At 43.7% G+C, this 19,372-nt stretch overlaps 1 long non-coding RNA gene across 5 annotated transcripts in view; it reads left to right on the top strand.

Moving 5' to 3' along the window:
* LOC125617605 overlaps positions 1-19,372 on the top strand; it is a 126,348-nt gene that overhangs the window by 103,972 nt on the left and 3,004 nt on the right. For 3 of the 5 annotated variants that reach the window (XR_007348659.1, XR_007348661.1, XR_007348657.1), the window contains 3 exons: positions 6,543-6,645; positions 14,861-14,998; positions 15,188-17,983. This is a non-coding gene — a long non-coding RNA (uncharacterized LOC125617605). Of the gene's footprint in view, positions 1-6,542; positions 6,646-14,860; positions 15,003-15,187; positions 17,984-19,372 lie in introns of those variants that run through there. The other 2 variants (XR_007348658.1, XR_007348660.1) reach the window with 2 other exon arrangements.

Here is a 19,372-nt window from a genome sequence, read left to right as displayed (position 1 = left end):
AGGAATCTGTGAGGTGACTTGTGCCCTGGCAGGTCCCAGCTCTGGTCTGCTGTGGTGGGAAGATCTGCAGACCACTGGGACCATGAGGGATCCTCTTGCTACCGTCCCTGCCTCCTCTCCTTTATTACACAATGCATAAAAATCTCTTTGCACAGTGTGTTTGGAGACAGCATGTTACCTCCACCTAGGAGGAGGGCAGAGAGGGGACACTGGGGAAGGGAGTTGAATTATGAAAAGCCCTAGAAATCATGTACAGGCCGTTCTTACAGACATTGTACCCTGATAGATGTTTTTTTAATTAAATAAATATTGCAAATAAAAGGGTATATTAAGCAGCCTTTGCTGACCACTCGGCTGAATAAGGAAGCAGAGCTTTGAAGTGTCCCAGGAGCACCTCCATCCTGAAATGTGCCTCCCATCTTCCCATAAATGTGTTCATCACTAACTCAAGGGTCAGACTTGGTTTTGGAGCTGGGAATGGCTGCAGGAGGCCATGGCCCAAAGATGGGAGGCTTGCAGTGGCAATGTCTTCCCAGCAAGAGGAATAAGGCCAAGGGTTCAGGAAGGAGGACCAGAACCAAAGTGAAGTTCACGGTCCTCCTGGATTGCCAAGGAAGCCTGGAGAGTGTGGGGTCAGCAGGTGGCACCCCTTGGCTCCGGTAAATGGGTGGTGAATGAGGGTGTCATGATTGAAAGAAGAAGTATATACAAAAGAGCAGGTTTGAGATATGCAAATATAAAGAGGACAGATTTGCATTTCAGATTTTGAGATGAATGTGAGATTTATTTTTGTAGATAAGGATGAGTCATCAGCTTTCAGAAATAATAATAGTAATGATTTTTGAAATGGCTAATACTTAGGCACTGTTCTTTGTAGGACATACATCAATTCATTCACCCCACATAAGGAGGTACTATTATCACACCTATCTTCAGGGTGAAGAAATTGGGGCAGAGGTTTTGAATGACCTGCCCCTGGGAGGGCAGTCTGGGTTGCCAATGGGGACATTGCAATGTAAGTTGAATATATAGGAGGCCAGGGATTTCTGAGAGAAGAGAAGAAGGAGGAGGAGAGGAATGGCATTTTGGAGACCTACATTTGTTGTGCCTCTGGGTCGCGTAGGAGACCATGCACACAGGGAACCTGGCTGGGAAGGAGGCAGGTGCGGAGGGGTTGTGGAGCAGAAGGTGGGGCCTTTCCCCTGCAGGTCTCCAGGGGCCTGTGAGCCAGGCTGGCAAGGCCAGTGTGGGGTCTTGCTTCCCTACCAGCTCCTCCAACTCCTGATTCAGAGCCCCTGCTGTCAGCTCTTCCCATTTGGGCATCAGCACGAGGTCATCTTTGGCCTGAAGTGCTGTCGAAACTCCACCAGAGCCGGGATCCCGCTCCCAAGCCTGGCTGCGGATTTCTAGAAGCTAGACTTAAATACGCAGTGCGTGCTTCTTGCTCACTGATTCTTGTGTTCACTCACAGGTGATGTGCATATATGTCTTTGTGGGTAGAAAGTTGAAAAAGACTCGGCTCTTTTTTGAGGCATTTGGAATGTAGTTTGAGAGTTTGGAATTTTTGGATCCTAATGAACCACAGAAATATCATTGGAATATTTCCACATACCACTTATCATTGAGTTGAGCCTGGCAAAACCACTGCATGTTAAGTTTTGTGTTGTCTCTGTAAATTAAGACAATCATGATGCATAGGGCACGGAGAGAGCGCGGGACATCCAATGTCCAGAAATGCCAAGGACATTCTAATTTTAGAATAAAGAACCCAGTGTTCAAGCATGGGGTGGGGCCGGAATGCCTCTGGGGTGAGGTCCTGGGTCCCTGCTCCTGTCACCTCCTCCAGAGTTTATATTGGGTAAAACTTTGATATCATCTAGCTTCTTCTGATTCTTTGGAGACTTTTTTAAAATTGCAATTGATTTCTTATAACTAATAAAGTAGGCATCTAGCAATTGTAACAAAAGTGGATGCAGAACTCTCGTGTAACGAGCAGGGTTCTCTTCTCCAGGGAGGGCAGTTCCTGAATTCCTCTGGTCTTTCCAGGCATGGGTGAGCATACTGTCAGGGAGCCTACGGGGTTTACCTAGCAAAATGGGAAAGCACAGGTGCCCAGATTTCGTTCTGTCCTGGGGGGAATTAAAATCTATTTTTAATCAGTGCTGCAGCCTAGGAGAAGTTTGGTGTGTGAGGCTGGCAGCTTGTCCTCTCAGGATGGGCTATAAAGAAAAAATCAAATGTGCTAAAAAAGCCTAGATCAAATAAAAGTGGCTAGCATTTTTGAGTGCTTCCATGTGGGGTGCAGCGAGTCTCTCTTGTCTTATTTGCTTTCTGCTCACGGCAACCCCCGCAGGATCTCCTGTCACCCAGGGTGTGACTGGGGATCCTCTGTGGTCTGGATCTGCAGTCTCCCCTAAAGGCCCTTGTGTTAAGGGTCTGGTCCCCAGCTTGGCTCCGCTGGCAGGTGGTGGACCCTTTGAGAGGTGGGAGGACTGGAGATGTGTCCTTGAAGGGGTCAGTGAGGCCAGTCTCTTCTTCCTGCTCTGACCCTGAGGACAGTCATTTGCTCCACCAGATGTGGAGCTCCTGCCAAGGTGTTCTGCCTTGCCACAGGCCTAAAAGTGTCAGTGCCAGCAGAATGTGGCCTGAAACCGGAACTGTGAGCCAAAGTCACCCCATTCTCTTTACAAGTTGATTATCTCAGGTTTAGTCATTGTGACAGAAAGCGGATTGACAGGGACCCTGGAAAACCTTCCTTGGTCAAATGGCTACTGCTATTTAAACATGTAGCTGGACCGTCCCTGGACAATCTCACAGCTCCACTCTGGGGACTCCCTGTCAGGCCACCAGTTCCCATGGAACCCCACAAAATCTCCCTGCTCATAAAATGGACCAAGAAGCCCTGGCTCCCATCTACACGGAGTCAGACCCTATTTTGATCACTGCCCTGGACCCTAGGCTGTAGCTGCAGGCTTGCCCTGAAACAGGGCCTCTGTCAACCATGCATGGATGAGGGCTTTGATGAGAGGAGGAGTCTGATGGAATCTTCCACAGGTCAGCTGCAAGAAAAACTGGGCCGGAAAAATAGGCAGGGATTTGGGAAGAATCTCTGTTTGGAGCAGGTACTACCTTTTAGTAAAGCATGTGTGGCCTGCACGTTTGAAGAAGCAAATGTCTGTGGGGAAACATTAAAAGCATAGCAACCTTTTAATTGGAAGTGCATAAAAGACAAATTAATTAGAGTTCAGCAGCATAAGCACCTAAATCATAAGGCAAAAAAGTATCAAATCCCAGAATGTGTTCGTAAAATCATTGAATAGAAGCGTGATTCTTGCTCAGTAATGTTTATTTAGCAGATCTTATTTAATTGCATTGACTATCCCTTAAATGACATAGGCTTGCTACTTAGTTTCAGCTCCATGTTCTGGAGTTTTCTTGTTTTATGGAAAACACTAGGTAGGGTATTTTTGAGTGTGGGAGAGCCCGGGGCTGAGAGGACTCACTTCATCACCTTGTCATTCCTGGCCATAAACTACCCTCTCCCATCCTGAAGACCCTGCTCCTCTCGTTCCAGTTTCTAACTCATTACTCTGCTGGTAATGTGTTGTTTACTGAGGCGAGCAGCTCTCTGTCCTCAAGGCAGGACTCCCCTATTTTTGGAAAGGTCAAACATCTGTGCTCAAGAGCATGAACTTGGACAGCACATGTCTCATTAAAGTCCTGCACAGCTGCAAAGAAACCCTGGGCTCCATTCTGGGAGGGAGGGAATGGCAACCACATCTTCCACTGTTAGGCTTTTCACACGTGTGCAGAATGGAGACTCCTGCTTCTGGGGGTGACCTTGACTTAGGGGCTTCACCTGAATACCTCCCTGTCCTGCAAGTAATAAACAGAGGCCAGGTGTAGAGCTGTTGGGGAAACTGGGGGCTGACTACGGCTCAAGGAGGGAGTAAGAAATATGTGCCAGTTTTACTTTGAGATTGGAGTGGCCAGTGGTGTTGGTAGATAATTGAGGGAATGCACAGAGAGCCACAGCCCCCACTTACCCTTGTGCTTAATTTAGGAACCTTTCATTATAACTCCGTCAGGCAGGACCCTAAGGAAAATACACAGAAGAAGAGTGTGCCAACATAGGCAGAATTAACAGAAACCCCAAAATCAAAATGGTGCATGTGAAAAGCTGTCTATGAGCCAGCAGTTAACACCAGAAATGGGCACATGCCATGGAAGTGCCACAGGAGCTCAAACACTAAGCTTAAACACAAGGGTGTCCTTTTAGTTCAAGAGGAACACACATCAATTGTGCTTAAATCATGACAAATCTGCTTTGTTGAGCTCCTATGGGAACTACTGCAAGGCAGATTTATAAAATTGTAACTTGGATAATTTTCTTTTATCAGGGTAGTGTGAATACTAAAGAAAAAATTTGTGTCTTCAAGTATCATTATATTCTGCTGCTTTATGATATGTTAATATCAGACTGTAGGAATTTCCTGTACCAAATGCAAAGGGAACTCATATTTAGGTACTAAATGCACCAACATTTGTTTAATGTATGTATCAAGCATCATGCTAAGCATGCCACATAATTCATCTCATCTAGTTCTCAGAGATCTCATAAATTAGATTTTTTTTTGCTTATTTTTGAGATCAGAGAAGAAGAGGTTGACTCTCCATGATCATATTTAGGAAATGAAATCTAAAACTCATGTCCATTTTACATACTTATTGTGAAATAAAAACAATAATAACTTCAGATTAGGGCAGAGTTTTGGGATGTAGGCAGCCAGTGTGAATCTTTCATGGACCAAGTTTTTAACCCCTTTTCCCATCTCCTCTTAAACCATATATATATATATATATATATATATATATATATATATATATATATATATGAATCAGTGTGGAAATTGGGACTGGGCTCAGGTTATCATCTTTTGTAAATTTTAGTAGCATCTTTTGTATGGAGTTCAAAAGTATTTTCCCCAGATGATGTTCTTTCCTAACTTTTCAGTCTGATTACTTTTGAGATTAATTATCTAGTCTCCACAGTAGCTCTTTGCTGAATATTTTACTGTCTGCACCATTGAGCTTCATACATCTAGGACTGTAATTATTGCTGGAGCAGGAAGGCAGAGGCTGGGAAGGTTTAGAATATTCTTACGAGGAAATATGAACACTTGTTAGGGATAGGAATATTTTCTGAAATAATCTAGTGTTTAACCGGAAGGAAACGTGTCTTGCAGGATTTCTGCTCTTGAGTTTAGGTGAGGCTGTTGTGTGTGCACGTGTCTCCATATGCATGCTCTTCTGTGCTGAACTTCTTTTGTCTCCTGAAGACATCCCCTTCTATATTAAAATTCTGCCACTGTTTTTCTTTCAATATTTTGTTTCTCTCAGTGCTCACTAGATAAAGCAAAATAGCAAATTATTTTAACAGTCATATAGACGTTGTTATTTAGTATAGTGAATAACTGAATGAGGATAAATGCTTATATTCTTGAAATATATGAGACTGTATGAGAATAAATGCTTCTATGGCACCAAAATAAAAGCATTACAAATCTCTCCCTTGTTTTACATGCATAATTGCTGGTTTCTTTTAATACACTGGTGATCATATTGTATTCTAAAGCCAAATAGGGATTTCTAAAAGATTTTCACACTCATTGGTTATTAATGTTTCCAAAGGTCTAAATATTAGAAATTTCCCGAGCCTGTGATTCTCATCAACAAGACTTTAAATTCTTCTGACATTTAATGGAATTTTCTGTGGTGTAAGAATCATGTTCTACACAAACTGCATTACAAAACATTTGATTTTTCTCTGGGGGAAAAAAGGTAGCGATAATGAAGTCTTGAGAAAGAAAATCCAGTTCAAGTGGATTTTAAATATATGTGTTAAAAATAGAGCGTGTGCCCATGAGATGCTGGGTGGTGCTTAATCAGCAGGGGCTGTGTTTCCAGCAAAGCCTGCCCTTCCTTGCATTGCTGGCACTCCCCTGCATCAGCCATAGGTGCCATGAGCAGGGACTGTGGCAGCCCCTGAATTGCTGCACTTGAACATCTTCTAAATCCTTCTGAGTTAAAGGTCATGCCAGGTGGCACTGAAAGATAATGTCCTACAGGTTGTCAATAAGCCCTGCAATATGATTTATTACTTGGAGTCAAGTGTTAATTGGATGGCAGCTGCCTTTGAGTGGATAATCTTTCTCCTTTCTTAATGCTGACAGATAAAAATGGAGATATTAGTTGAAATGAAGGAAGCCTCTTAGTCTTCATTGGAAGTCTGAGGTTCACTAATTGTTCTACCCTCACTTATTTATGTATTTTTTTTTCACTTAAGAAAGTCTAGCAGTCAAAAAGGGAGCAAGGGATTCCACCTGGAGCAGGGAGCCATCAGCCGTGCTGTCAGTCAGGTTTGGTTTGGAGCCCAGGAGGGGAAGTTTGCTGTGCTTCTGTCCTGTCTAACCTCCAGGGCTGCAGTATTCTCCTATTTGCTTCTCATCTTACCCTTGCCCACTCTTTCCTTGGCCCCTTAGAAGAAGCCTCCTCTTAATTGATCGTATCAGTTATGGCGTGTGTATCACCTTCCTGCATGTCAGAACTTCCGAGAACACCTGGGGCGTATCACCTAGACTGCAGGTGAGTGTGCACCCAGGCTCCTTCACTCGTGAACTGCGCTCACTCAGTGACATGGGATAGAAAATATGTTCTCACTGGGGTTTTATGGAGATTAAGTGGATTATAAATAATTTGAAAGTTGTAGATTGCAAAGTGCTAAAATAGGAATGGCTTTACTAAAGGTAAACAGAGCTGGGGGTGTTGATTCAGGCACCACAGATCAGCAAGGGGCATATTCCATTGAGCAGTGACCAATTTTTTCTCTTTTTTATAACCAGGATTTTAACTTCTAGCTGATAAAAATCTAAAAATTAAACATACAACAAATTCGTTCTTAGTGGTTTTAAAATAATACCTCATACAACATGGTTGCCAAAATGACTGGCTCTGAGCTCAGGACAGCTGGACTGTTTCCACACCTCACTGTGGGTGTCTAATGGCTGCTATGGTTGAAACTGTCCCGTGACATTCACGTTGAAAATCGTCCACATGATAATATTAAGAGGTGGGGGCATTTAGGAAGTGATCCAGGGAGCAGAGCCCACATCTAAAGTCTGCAGGGAAGAGACTTTTTCTCTTACACCTTCCTCTATATGAGGACTCAACAATAAGGTGCCATCTTGGAAGGAGAAAGTAGCCCTTGCCAGAGGCTGGATCTGCTGGCACCTTGATCTTCTGTTGTCCAGTCTCAAATATTTCATCACAGGAGCACAGATGGAACGATGGAGGGTCCAGCCTCAGCGACACGCAGAGCCGTGCTTCATGGCACCCGTCTCTTATTGAAAAGTCTACTTTCTTCTTTCAAGAATCCTCTCCTCTCTGTCTTCCTGTCTCTGGGTAGGGTACCTGGTTAACCCCACAGAACTGAGTGTCTAGAGGCTCAGTGTCTAGAGTGAGAAAACCAGAAGGCTTCCGTAAGCCACCAACAAATTCAGTTGTTTTCAACGGGAATTTCTGCTCCTGTGGAAAAAAAGATGACCTCAACTGTACAGTTATTGCACTGTCCACTGTGGGAGACCTCCGGTGCCCAACCACAGAGTCCATCCTAGGCTAAGCAGTCGCTTCTCTGTGTTCAAGGTCAGCAAGAAGAAAGTTGTGTCCAGAGGCTTTTTCCGTGCCTTCCTCTTGGCCTGGGCCTCTATGATCTCAGATCTTTTGTTTCCTAACCAAAAAGATCTAGTTATATAATTTTATTCCAGAAAAAAAGAATGTATTTCCATAGCTTTGCCAGTAGAATTAGAAGAAGCCAGCATATTTTCTTGCTAAATAATTTTTAAAATTCTAATTATCTAGATAATTCTATCTATAAACAACAAATATATATACACACACTCATATTTTATTAAAAATAAATGTGCTTTTCTGAATGTTTTCTAATAGGTAACTGCTTTATAGAAAATCCTTGGCCAGTGTGTGAAAATCTGAATGAATTTGCCACCTTTAGTTTTCAGTAGTTAACAAATAGCAAAATCATGAAAACTAAATGAAATATTAGAATTCTCAAATCTAATAACATGAAATGAGCACAAGTATTCAATGAAACCCGAGGAAGTTAGATGATCAAATATGAACTTGTCAACACATTTGTTTTCATTTTTCCTTGTACTAATAGTATTTTTTAGTAAAGGACCATTGGCTGTCTCTGCTAGTCAGAGATGGGTTGCTCCTGAAGGCAGGCCACTGGGACGGCTTCCCAAGACTCATGTTCTTTTTTGTCCTCTAGTATTTTATTATTTTCATTTTCAGCTGATAGATGAAACATAAAACCATCCAGGCTAGCGGGTGGCCTGTGATGTTGTGATGAGCGTATGAATCATGTGATGTTTAAATCAGGTTGAGTGTATCTGTCTCCTTGACACCCGCCGTTTCTTCATGGTGAAAATGTTCCAGACCCTGTTTCCTGCCTCTGGAGGTGAACAGCGAACATGGCTGTCTCACCCACGCAGGTGCTTCTTACCCCTCTCTGATGGCCAGTTCTCCTTGTCAGTTCCCCCATTCCTCCTTCCCGTCGTCTCCCCAGCCTCAGGTCACCGCCAGTCCACTCAGTCTGTCCTTGTCCTTATTATCTTTATTATTTGGCAAGCACAACAGAAAGCCTGGCCCAGGACAGTGATTTTGGAGACATCTCTTCCATTACTAAGATGATGCGAAAATTCCAGGCAAGATGAGATGCGCCTAAGAGGCTGAGTCTCACAGAGCTTCAGTCTTTCTGCCAGCCAATGGAACTATGGTCAGGATTGTTAAAATCTTTATATTTTAGCCTCACATTAACACAAATATAACCTTACATTACTTTTCATCTGAAATTGAAATATATTCAGATTATTTGCTCTTTGACCCAAGAGGCCATTCCTGTGTTTTTTAGGAAATGTTTTGTGGAGGGACATTATATCACTCTGTAGGTTTCCATCACGCAGTTAGTGTAGGAAGTAGTGCTCAGTAACATGGGTGGCGAAGGTGACTGACACTCCCGCGAGGAGCTTGCAATCTAACAGGGGGATAAGACGCAGGGACCTGGCAATGAACCAAGACACCCAGGGTCCACTGGAGGTGGTTTCTGGGGAAGCCTGGAACTGGAGGATGGCCCTGGAGGAGCAGCAAGGGCTCTGTGAGTTGGAAAGAAGGAAGGACTGGCTGGAGGCGCACTGGGAGTGGGTTCCCTTGGAGATGGTGACTGGGATAGGAAGATGGGAAGCAGGCATAGCTGTAACAAGGACACGGTCCATGGGGAGAACAGCTGGAGCTCAGGCCTCAGGGGAGAGAGCAGCCATCAGGCCACCAGTGGGGACTGTCCATGTGGGGAAAGTAACAGAAAAGACAAAGGGAGAAGTCAGAGCCGTGACAGCAGGACTCGGAGCAAGCCCAGATTGAGCTGCTCCAATGTGAAAATCTGAATCTCAAATGCTCCAGCCTCTGAAACTTGGAGTGCGGGGGGGGGGGGGGTGTACCACAAGTGGAAAATTCCACACGTGAAACTGTTTCTTGCATGAAATCATTAAAACTATAGTGTAAAATGAGCTTTGGGCTAAGTGCATAGGACAGAATGTAAATTAATTTCCAGTTTAGACTTGAGTACCGTTCCCAAGAGAAGTCACCATGTTTGCACAGACATTCCCAAATCGCAAAACCTCTGAAGTCCAGAGATACCTGATTCTGAGTGTTTTGTACGAGGGATAGTCCCCTGCTCTACACAGGGAGTCTGGGCTTTCTGTTGAAACTGACGTAGAACTAAAGAAGGTTTTTACAATGAAATAATTTGAACCAATCTAGAGAGTAAGCCTGCATCACGCAAGAGGTGGAGAGTGAGATGGCTTCCCGGGTACAGCCATGTTTCAGCCCAGGGCAGGTGACCTTTCTCTGTATAGGGTCAGCAGGTAAACTGGCTCTCCTTTCCTGGCTGTGACTCTGTTGTCACTACTCATCTTGCTGTCACACACAAACACGTCATTGGGTGACGGCATTCCAATAGCATTTTATTTACAAAACCAGGATTTGACCTAGGGCTGTATTTGGCTGACCCCTTTCTAGCTTAACAATCTGGCGCAAGTTTAAATGTGACGAGCAACCTTCAGGCAGGGGAGCATCAGTGTGTGTTAGCGAGGAATTGGCTTGGCAATCACACGTGCTTGGATTTTAATTCCAGCATCTATTCTCGTCTTTTCTGTCTCACAAGAAAATTATACAGTAACGAACATCAGAGCACCACACACTTAGCACGTAACCAGGCCATATGAGATTCTTTCCCTTTATTCAGTGACTCAGAGTTCACTGCTTAAAACAAAGCAAAACCAAAGGTCAAAACGGTATCTACCACTTTCTCATCGATAGATCACACCTCCTTGCTTACAGAAACAATTTCTTGTATTCCCGATAACCTTCAAGGGCCTTCACGTTCAGTTTACTTCACTGGTTTTAATTCCCTCCCGTGGTCCGCTGGAGCATGTAATCCATCAGCCCGGATGTGCGTTCTTGTCTTAATCACACGATCACTGTTAATAAAAACAACAGCAGTGGTAACCGTAATGGTCACTATTGATTGTTATTTACTGTGGCCAGACACTGCGTTAAACTGAACATAAATTGTCTTATTGACTACTCACAATTACTGATAATGTGAGCCTTATTGTTTTTAGTCAGGACATGTGGAAAACAAGAATAAAAGTGGTTAGGCTTCCAAAACTAGACACCAAAGGCGTTAAAGAACTAGTTTTCAAACTCTTTTCTGCCTCTCTGTAGTTCTTGACTGGCCCTTCTCTTGGACCTTGTCTCCTCCCCACCCACCAAGTATGATGGAGTTTCCCTTCCGTCTATTGTTGTTCAAAACATTCCCAGAACTTTTCAACTTTGTTGACATGCCCCTTCTCAAGGATGCCATGTCATTTGGAGTTGTCTCTGGTTAGTCTGTTTCCACATGAAAATGAGAATCTCGGCTTCCTCAAGACGATGACCAACCCAGGGCCTTCATTCTCATCTGCTAATTGAGAGACATGTGTTTCAGTCCGGCTTTTCATCTCTGTGACCAAAAGACCTGACAAGAACAAGAGGAGGAAAAGTTTATTTGGGGCTCATGGATTCAGGGGTCTCAGTCCTTGGAAGGCTGAATCTGCTGCTCTGGGCACGAGGGGAGGCAGGACATCACCGTGTGGAGGGGGAAGCACCACCGGACATGGCAGTCATGAAGCAAAGAGAGCTCTGCAGCCACCCCTACCTGCCTTCCAATCCCACCCAGCTAGTTCATTCGAGTGGATCAACACTGGGCAGGTTAAGGCTTCATAACTCGATCATTTCGCCTCTCAACTTTCTCTCATTGTGTCACACATGAGCTTTTGGGGAACACCTCCGATCTAAACCAGGACAACCTGAGTCCTTACTCCATCAAAGCACGCTTACTTATAGTCTGCTAGAAGCCATATGATGTGGAATTTACAAAATGACAGGAACAAGGAAGAACTGGAAGAAGAGGTCAGTTTAAAATGAGAGCGAGAACCAATTTCTTGGGCATCAGATAGGGCAGAAGCTGAAACTGGGAAGGGGTGAGGTGTTAGAGTCTGTAAACAAGTCAGGATGGCGCCTGGCAAAATGCCAGAGGGAGTGGTTTGTGAAGTAACACCATCGAGCCATTAAGTGTGGAGATTCCTTATTGGTTGACTGATGTATCTAGTTTATGCTAATTAGATAAGCTGTGTGGAATGTATAAATACTGCTCCTGTCCTGCAATAAACGGCTCCTACTCCTGCTGTATCAATGTACACAAGTTGTTCATCCCCCCCCGGTTATTTTGCTGCAGCTGGACTGCNGTTATTTTGCTGCAGCCGGACTGCGGCAGTGAGGGTCATCTTCGAAGCTAGAAAAATAATTCTGGACTCCTATGATTCTGGTTCCTTCTGGATCATGTGAGAGCAAGAAGGAACCAATAGTGGTGGGACTGTCTGCACTTCAGTAGGTATAGATTTTGATACTGTAACTTGCCTACTCCTCACGGTCTACAGTAGTGGTAGCAAAAGCAAGAAAGGCTGCCTGCCTTGGCCTGCAGCTCTGTTATGGTGACTTACCACAATTACAACAACCAAAGAACAAAGAAGCAGAAGAACACAGAAGCAAAGCTGGACTTCCAAAGCCCAGCTGCCCGGGAACGACCTCTTCAGCTCTCAACTGGCCCTCAGAATGTGTTGTGATTATCAAGTACGCATTGTGAGGAGCAGAAGATGGAAGTTCTTTCCCCACGATCCATCAAAGGTACCACTATTTTGGAATTTACCAGGTATCACTATTTCGGTATCCAAAAATATAGGATGCATTGAATGCAATCTTTCCATATGATGTAATCAGAGAGTCGGAGGAGTGTATTACCCCATTAGACAATAATCAAGGGTGGTTAAACACAGTCAGATTGTTCCACTGCAGTTAACTGTTCAGACCTGGGGAGACCTTGGGAAACCATGCTTGGATGGATTTAATGAGTCACAGGTTTTATTACCTGCCCAACTGGTATTTTAAATAACACTTGCTTTTCCTTTCATGTCAAATGCAATATGAAGTAATGGCTTTGAAAATTGTTACCTGGAGAGACAAAGGGGATAGTCATGATGTCAGCCTTTAAATTGGTCCAAAGAGACACTGAAGGCAAACACAGTCACTTCCAGAAGTCACAGGAGAGAGAAAGAGATGGGGCTGTAGAACAAATGCCATTCTGTGTAGGACAGAACTCAGATTAGAGGGCCAGCACTAAAGGACCTGTAAGTGGACTGCCATTCGTTAGCAGGCAGCTGAGCTCTGGACTTTACCGCTCGGGGTAAAGTCTAATGGGTTCCCAGGAGGACATCTTCTCGGTTGACCAAAAGCTAGAGGTAGCATGAATTCTCTGGAGGCCTTATTTAATCTTCCTGTGTGATGCAGAGAAATCCATAGGCATCGCTAGGGAAACTAAGGCATTTGCAAGTTTCCACCAGACAGCTAGATTTCAGACGAAACTAATTGGCATTTCTGAATAATGCTGAGGAAGAGAGCAAGCACTGGGAGTGTGGTGAACTTGTCAAAGACTTCTGTAATGTCGGGGCCTCAGCAAGCTGAGACTTCATTTTTGGTATCGATTAGGGACTCAATTCAGGCTTCATAAAAAAGGAGAGGAGGTTATGAGGGAAAGTTCCATTCACCATTGAGAAGTGTTTTAGGATACAGTATTGATATAGAAATTATGATAATGGTGACATAATGATAAAAATAGCCAGAAAATTTGTGTCTAATCTTGTTTGCCTCAAAATTTGGTTACTGAAACCATTTAAATATTTGAAGCCGAATTCTTCTCTGATAGGCAGAGATCAAATATGTCAAATGAAATTGAAAAGGGGATTATATTGAAAAGGGGACAGGAAACATATATTGATTAGACACTGTATGCTAGTCCCAGATAGATGACCCATTTCCTGAATTGAAAGGGAGCAGGCTACAAGTTCAGATGGTCTTTCAACAGTGAGGTGGGCTTTTACCAAGGGGGATTTCAGTACATCAAGGAGTCAGCGAGTCTCCCATGACTCACTGCTATGATTCTCCCAAGAATCAGGTGAGTTTATCTATGGCCCCTAAGCCCCACAGCCTTCTGGTCTACCTCCATTATGACCACTGTGTCTGGAGCTCACCCAAGGCCACAGCACCACAATGTGCAGAAGGAAACTGTTGCAGAAACTTTCACACCTTGGGAACAACCTGGCTTGGCATGAGTGTTGTTAGCTTTTCCCCAGAAGGAAAAGCTGAGGGATTTTCTTAAATCATGAACACACAAAAACATGCTATAGAAGTTCACTTTGGACAAATTATCTCCTTGATCAGCAAGTAATCTTGACATCTTTCATATCATTTTTATACTATCTCTCTGTACAGAAAAAGCTGGTCGAAGGGATTCAGATGAAAATCAGGTGAGATTCCGTCCTGAGCTTAGTGGTGGCATGTCAAAGATACTGTGATCCCTAGATAATGAAGAATAATAGAGGAATGGAGTCGTTCAGGATCCAAGAGGGCTGTTTCTTGTGCCCTGGAAAGGCTGTGAACCTTAGGAGACAGGGGGAACTGGAGCTTGCAGTGAACTCATGGGATGGCAGCAGCCCCCCATGAGCCCCTCAGAGGAAAGTGGTTGAGACCCCTCCACACGTGAATGCAGAACCAGGCATGCTTGGCTCTGAAGCAGATGGTTCTGTGAGTTTATGTTTTAAATGAAAAAACACGAGTGTATTTTCCCAGAGTGGACTCTGAGCTGGAGTTGCTCTGGGTGCAGTCAAAGGGAAACCGAGCCGCCTCCTTCCCTGCCTGTGAGCACCTGACCAGCTTTGGCTCCGGGGAGGCTTTCCAGACAGTCTCTGTGGCACTGGCTCCCTGGGAGGGAGGCCCAAACCCTGGGCTGCAGGCCCGTGGGGGGCTGCCTCCCTCCTGAGGGATGACACTACAGGTATAAAGTGAGTCTTTGCTACTTCATGTTCAGCAAGGTGTGGAGAAACCCTGGAAGGGTGGAGTGGAGGGTCTCCCTGGTGACGGTCTGCAGGCTGAGACCAAGGGGGAGTGGCAGCACTGAGACTAGGGTCAGACCCTGCCCATTCTGTCCAGACCCCAGCTCTTCCCTCACAATAGAAGTGGGGGTGCCAGGGTGTGGCTTTGGGGCCTGTGTGCAGGGGTTAATCTCCTGGCTCTGCCTGGAGTTGCTGATAGATGTTGTTTCTGAGCACATGCTATTTGCTTCTCACTCTAGGGGAAAGTCTGGGGAAGCCCTGTCCTCTGGTGCCTTTCTCTGAGTACAGGGACGTGCTTAGGAAGCTTCCTGAAGAAGCAACACTGAGCAGACCTCTGAGTGCAGCCGGACAGCGTCTGAGGAGCCTTCCAAAGAGAGGTCGGTGAGTGATCCCTACATCAGGGGACCCAGGAATCAGGAGAAAGAAGTAGAAAATCATGTCCATGGGGTCGTGAGGGGCTGCTCACTGGGTCTCAGGAAGGACTGGGGTTTGGAGTCACTGTGGTGGGAACAGGAGGCCATTGGGATATATGGCAGAGAAGTAACATGACCTGGTCTATTTTCCAGGATCTCTCTGTGTAGAAAAACCTCTACAGGAGTAGAAATAAAAGCGATCCAGGAGGCTGTCATAAGATTGTGGGGAAACAGAACACACTGGATGCTGGAAAGTGGATGCTGGGGCTGAAAGAGGCCTGAAATAGACAATTCTGGAAAAAGCAAAGATGTTCCTTCCTGAGCTCCATTCCTGGTGCAGGGGGACCCTGGAGGCCTTGCTGCTGGGTAAGGCTGGATTCAGAGCGTGGGCGGGAGACATGGTGGGCTCCCAAGGCAGACAAGATGGGTACGCCTCTGCCGGGGTGCCAGAGAGAGTGGCCCCTGCACCCCGGCCATCTGTGATAGGACATCTGGCTGCCTTGGGGACTGTGTGGCTAAGTGCCTGGACACTGTGTCCACTAAACCCAACTGCAGTCTTGTGATTCAGTTACCCACTCTGTCCTCCAGTTTCTGCATCCACAAAGTAGGGAGATTCGTAGTCATAGCCGAGCAGACACCTGAGGACATGCAACAAGACAGTGTGTGTCCAGCTCTCTCACTGGGGAACGCTGCCTAAACAGGGCTCAATAAGCCACACACCTGTGGTTGGAAGCACAAGTGGCAGACAGGACTAGGCATGTTTTCCCCTGTCTTAGGCTGAGAACAGGTTTTAGTAGAGAGAAATTCTTCAGGATAAATAATTCGGCACTTACAATATTACATACACGAGAGCTATCTCATTCCAGTTAAGAACATAAATTCAAAGCCATAAAAACAAGCCTGTTTGTTACTCATAGCCTAACTGATATTCAAAGGAAGGTTGTAGCAATATGATCTTCATTATTCATGGACCACAGTGTGGACTAAGAACTCAGTTTCTCCTTGGGTATCTGAAAATGGTGCCATATTTTCATGATCATTTCTCTGTTCTACCTCCTTAATTCGATTTCTAAATTGATGTTTCTCAAAGTGCGTTCTATGAGTCACCTTCACTAGAAAAATCTGTTTAAAAATGCAGATTCACCTCAAGAGTGCAAAGAGAAAATATGAATTATTGAAAAGCTCCATAATTTATTCTAAGCTTTGAGAAACACTGGAAGTTTCAACCAGCCGTTGTTTTCTTTAATGATTTATATGTTTCACTAGTAATCTCATATTCTTGTATAAAAATTTTGCTTTCTTTCAGGGATAAAATATAACACTTTGGATATAAAAACCCAGAAGAAGAACACAGAATCCACATTACCATTTCCACTTGTTAATTAATCCCTTTATACAATATACCTACAAAGAGTTTCTATTTATAGTAATTGCTTGTTATAATTTTCCATACAAAGATTAGTGGTTTGCTGCCAATCATGCTATATTATTGCACAATATGTTTGTTAGTCCCCAGAGAGAAGTGTAGATGCAGAGACACATTTCAGATTCTGACTTTTCTATGAACTCTGTGATTTGAAACAAATTGCATCATTTTTCCTTGCTACAATTTGCTCATCTTAAAATGGAGCTTCACTGGGTATAGTAGCACACAACTGTAATCCCAGTGACTCTGGAGACTGAGGCAGGAGAATTGTGAGTTTCAGAATCGTCACAGCAACTTTGCGAGTCCCTAGACAACTTGGTGAGACCCTGTCTCAAAATAAAAAAATAAAAAGGACTGGAGTGTAGTTCAGCGGTTAAGTGATCCTGAGTTCAATCACCAGCATCACCCTTCCCCCAAGAGAGCTCACAATATTCTCTTGATAATATTATGAAATTAAAATATTCTATGATAGTAAATATGAGATTTCTTTCCTTCCTGGTAAAAGCCTAAAACCTGTTCGACAGAGGAATTTCTTTTCCTTGTGTCAAGATGTGTCCTGGCAGGGCTGAGCTGGGCCATAAGAAACTGCTCAAGGACTTTGGTGCTAAAAAATGCATTAAGATAATGAATTCACAAAGGATAATAACTGATAGTTAAAAGATGTATTTCTTTCCCTTAAAAGATGGATTTAAGATTTAAGTCACAAGGTTCTCCTTCCAATACCTTGAACACAGTAATGTTATGTAATAGGTCCTAAAATAACAAAGTTTAATAATGAAAATGATTTAAATAAGACATTTGACAGGTGGTTTGGGTGTGACGAAGTGAAAAGATCCTGCAGTCCACCTGGAGAATAAACATTTGTTAAACATGTGAAATTTACGGGTTGCTTGTGAGCTGGTGTACCCTAAGTTCCAGAAATGAGTTTGTCAATCAAAACCTCTGCATAGTTCTGGAAAAAGTTTAACTTGCTTAAGAGCAAAAATTGAGATCAGGAATGAAGTTGACCTGATACAGGAAAAGCAGTTAAGTTGTATGAGTAAGTCAGGGACTTTCAGTTAATTCATCTTATTGTTTGATTGACATTTAATATTTGTAGCAAGGAATCTTTTCTCCCTCCCTCCCCTCCTTCCACCCTCTCCTTTTTCTTCGTTCCTTCCTTCTTTTCTTCACCGTTATCCTCCCGTAAAGACTGGCACAGTAGAAATTCTGAAGCTGTGATGTTTTATGCTCAATTCCCAAGAAGGAGAGTCTTTGAGCAGTGACTATGAATGAGGCAGGAAGCAACTGACGAGTCATTTCCTCGGAGGGTATGCTGGACAGATGGCCACGCTGAGACCATGCTCCACTTTGCTGGAAATGCAGGCAGAGACCCAATAGGAAGCCGTGTGACCTGGCTGTTGTGAACCGGGTGGCTGGGGGCTACACAGCCCCTCAGAGAGGCTTCTTCCCTAAGAGCCCCAGAGCTTAGGTGAGCAGCCTGAGGGCCAAAGTAAGAGCTGCATGAACTTTATGTTTTCATTTTTTCCCCCATATGAAATTAGTTTGCCCCGTCAGTCATCACTTTTCAGAGTCCCTGGGGAATCTGACAGGGTTTAGTAATTTTAGCTTTTTTTATGGGATTAACGTGTTTCTTTTTGGCTCCAGTAAAGCTATACTACATATGGGTTCAGCTGTAAACCGAAACCTCAGTAGTTGAGAAAATCCTTATGGATCAATGATGCACTTTGACTAATTTTCTTTTCTCCATAGGAACCTGCAGAATTCTTTAAGGATATAATGATTCTGAAAGCTTTGTTCCCAAGGGTCTTATGTCACTAAGACAGAACTACTCTCCATAAGCCCACGGACACTTTTCATAAAAGTTATTGTCATCAATATTTGAAAACAGAAAATCTTCAAAGAAAGGCCCCCAGAAGTCCCAAAGAAATGAGGAAGTCTTGGGAAATGTTCATTATTTTAAGTTAAAAAGGTCTCCCATTTCTGAAGAGAAATACTGTAAGCACTTAACTTCCCTTCTAACAAACCTGGTAAGACAGTATTGATGAGCTACTTCAAGTTTTTGGAGAGAAATTCTAGTCAGAAAAGCTCAACTGGTATCAATAAATTCAAAAAGCAAGTTTCTGTGAGTAGGTCCAGCTATACAAATTGTGGGGCCCAATAAAAAACAAAGATACAAGACTTATTCAAAAAAACAAAGGGAAAGTGTCATTAATGATATTAAATAGAAATGTCTCTGGTTAAAACATTTTATTACTTATAAATGGAAAAGGGCACTAGTAATCCAGGAGTACTATCATCATGGCTTTATAAACTGTTAAAAAAGGATTTCTGGTGGTAAGATTTATATAACAATAATAATACTTTATAAGTGTGCTATCCATGGTCTAGGAACCACGGACTGGAGTTAGATTTTCTTTTTCTTTTCTTTTAGCACAGAATATAGTCACGGTGCACCGTCAACACTTTCCCCTTTGAGCATCTTTAAAGCAGATGGAAATGAAAAACATTCATGATAAATTCTGAGCCTAGAAGTCTTAAGAACTTGCACTTTTCCTTCCCTGGCAGTTTCCTGTGGCCTTTCCTTCCCTTACTTGAAAGCAGCTGTTCCCAACTCACCTTGTAGCAGAGCATTCGATTCAGTTTCCATGAAAGTGTCTATTTTGCATTCACATATATTGATTTCCATATTATTTGTTTAGTCAGTTCTAAGTGCACCTAATGACACCAGTTTTGGGGACAAAGACAGTTGGCCCAGTTGGACAGAACATAATACAGCCACCCGCATGTAATCATGCCTTCAGCCTTGACCAGTGTGTCTTTACCGCGGAAGCCTCCGGACCCCGGCTTTCACCTTGTTTCTTTTCTTTCTTTTCCTTCACTCTCCTCTCCCTCCTTCCCTCCCTCCCTCC

The sequence above is a fragment of the Marmota marmota genome, unplaced genomic scaffold (assembly GCF_001458135.2).
Source record: "Marmota marmota marmota unplaced genomic scaffold, marMar, whole genome shotgun sequence".
Classification (NCBI taxonomy): Eukaryota; Metazoa; Chordata; class Mammalia; order Rodentia; family Sciuridae; genus Marmota; species Marmota marmota.
This window is presented reverse-complemented; position numbering and strand designations above follow the sequence as displayed.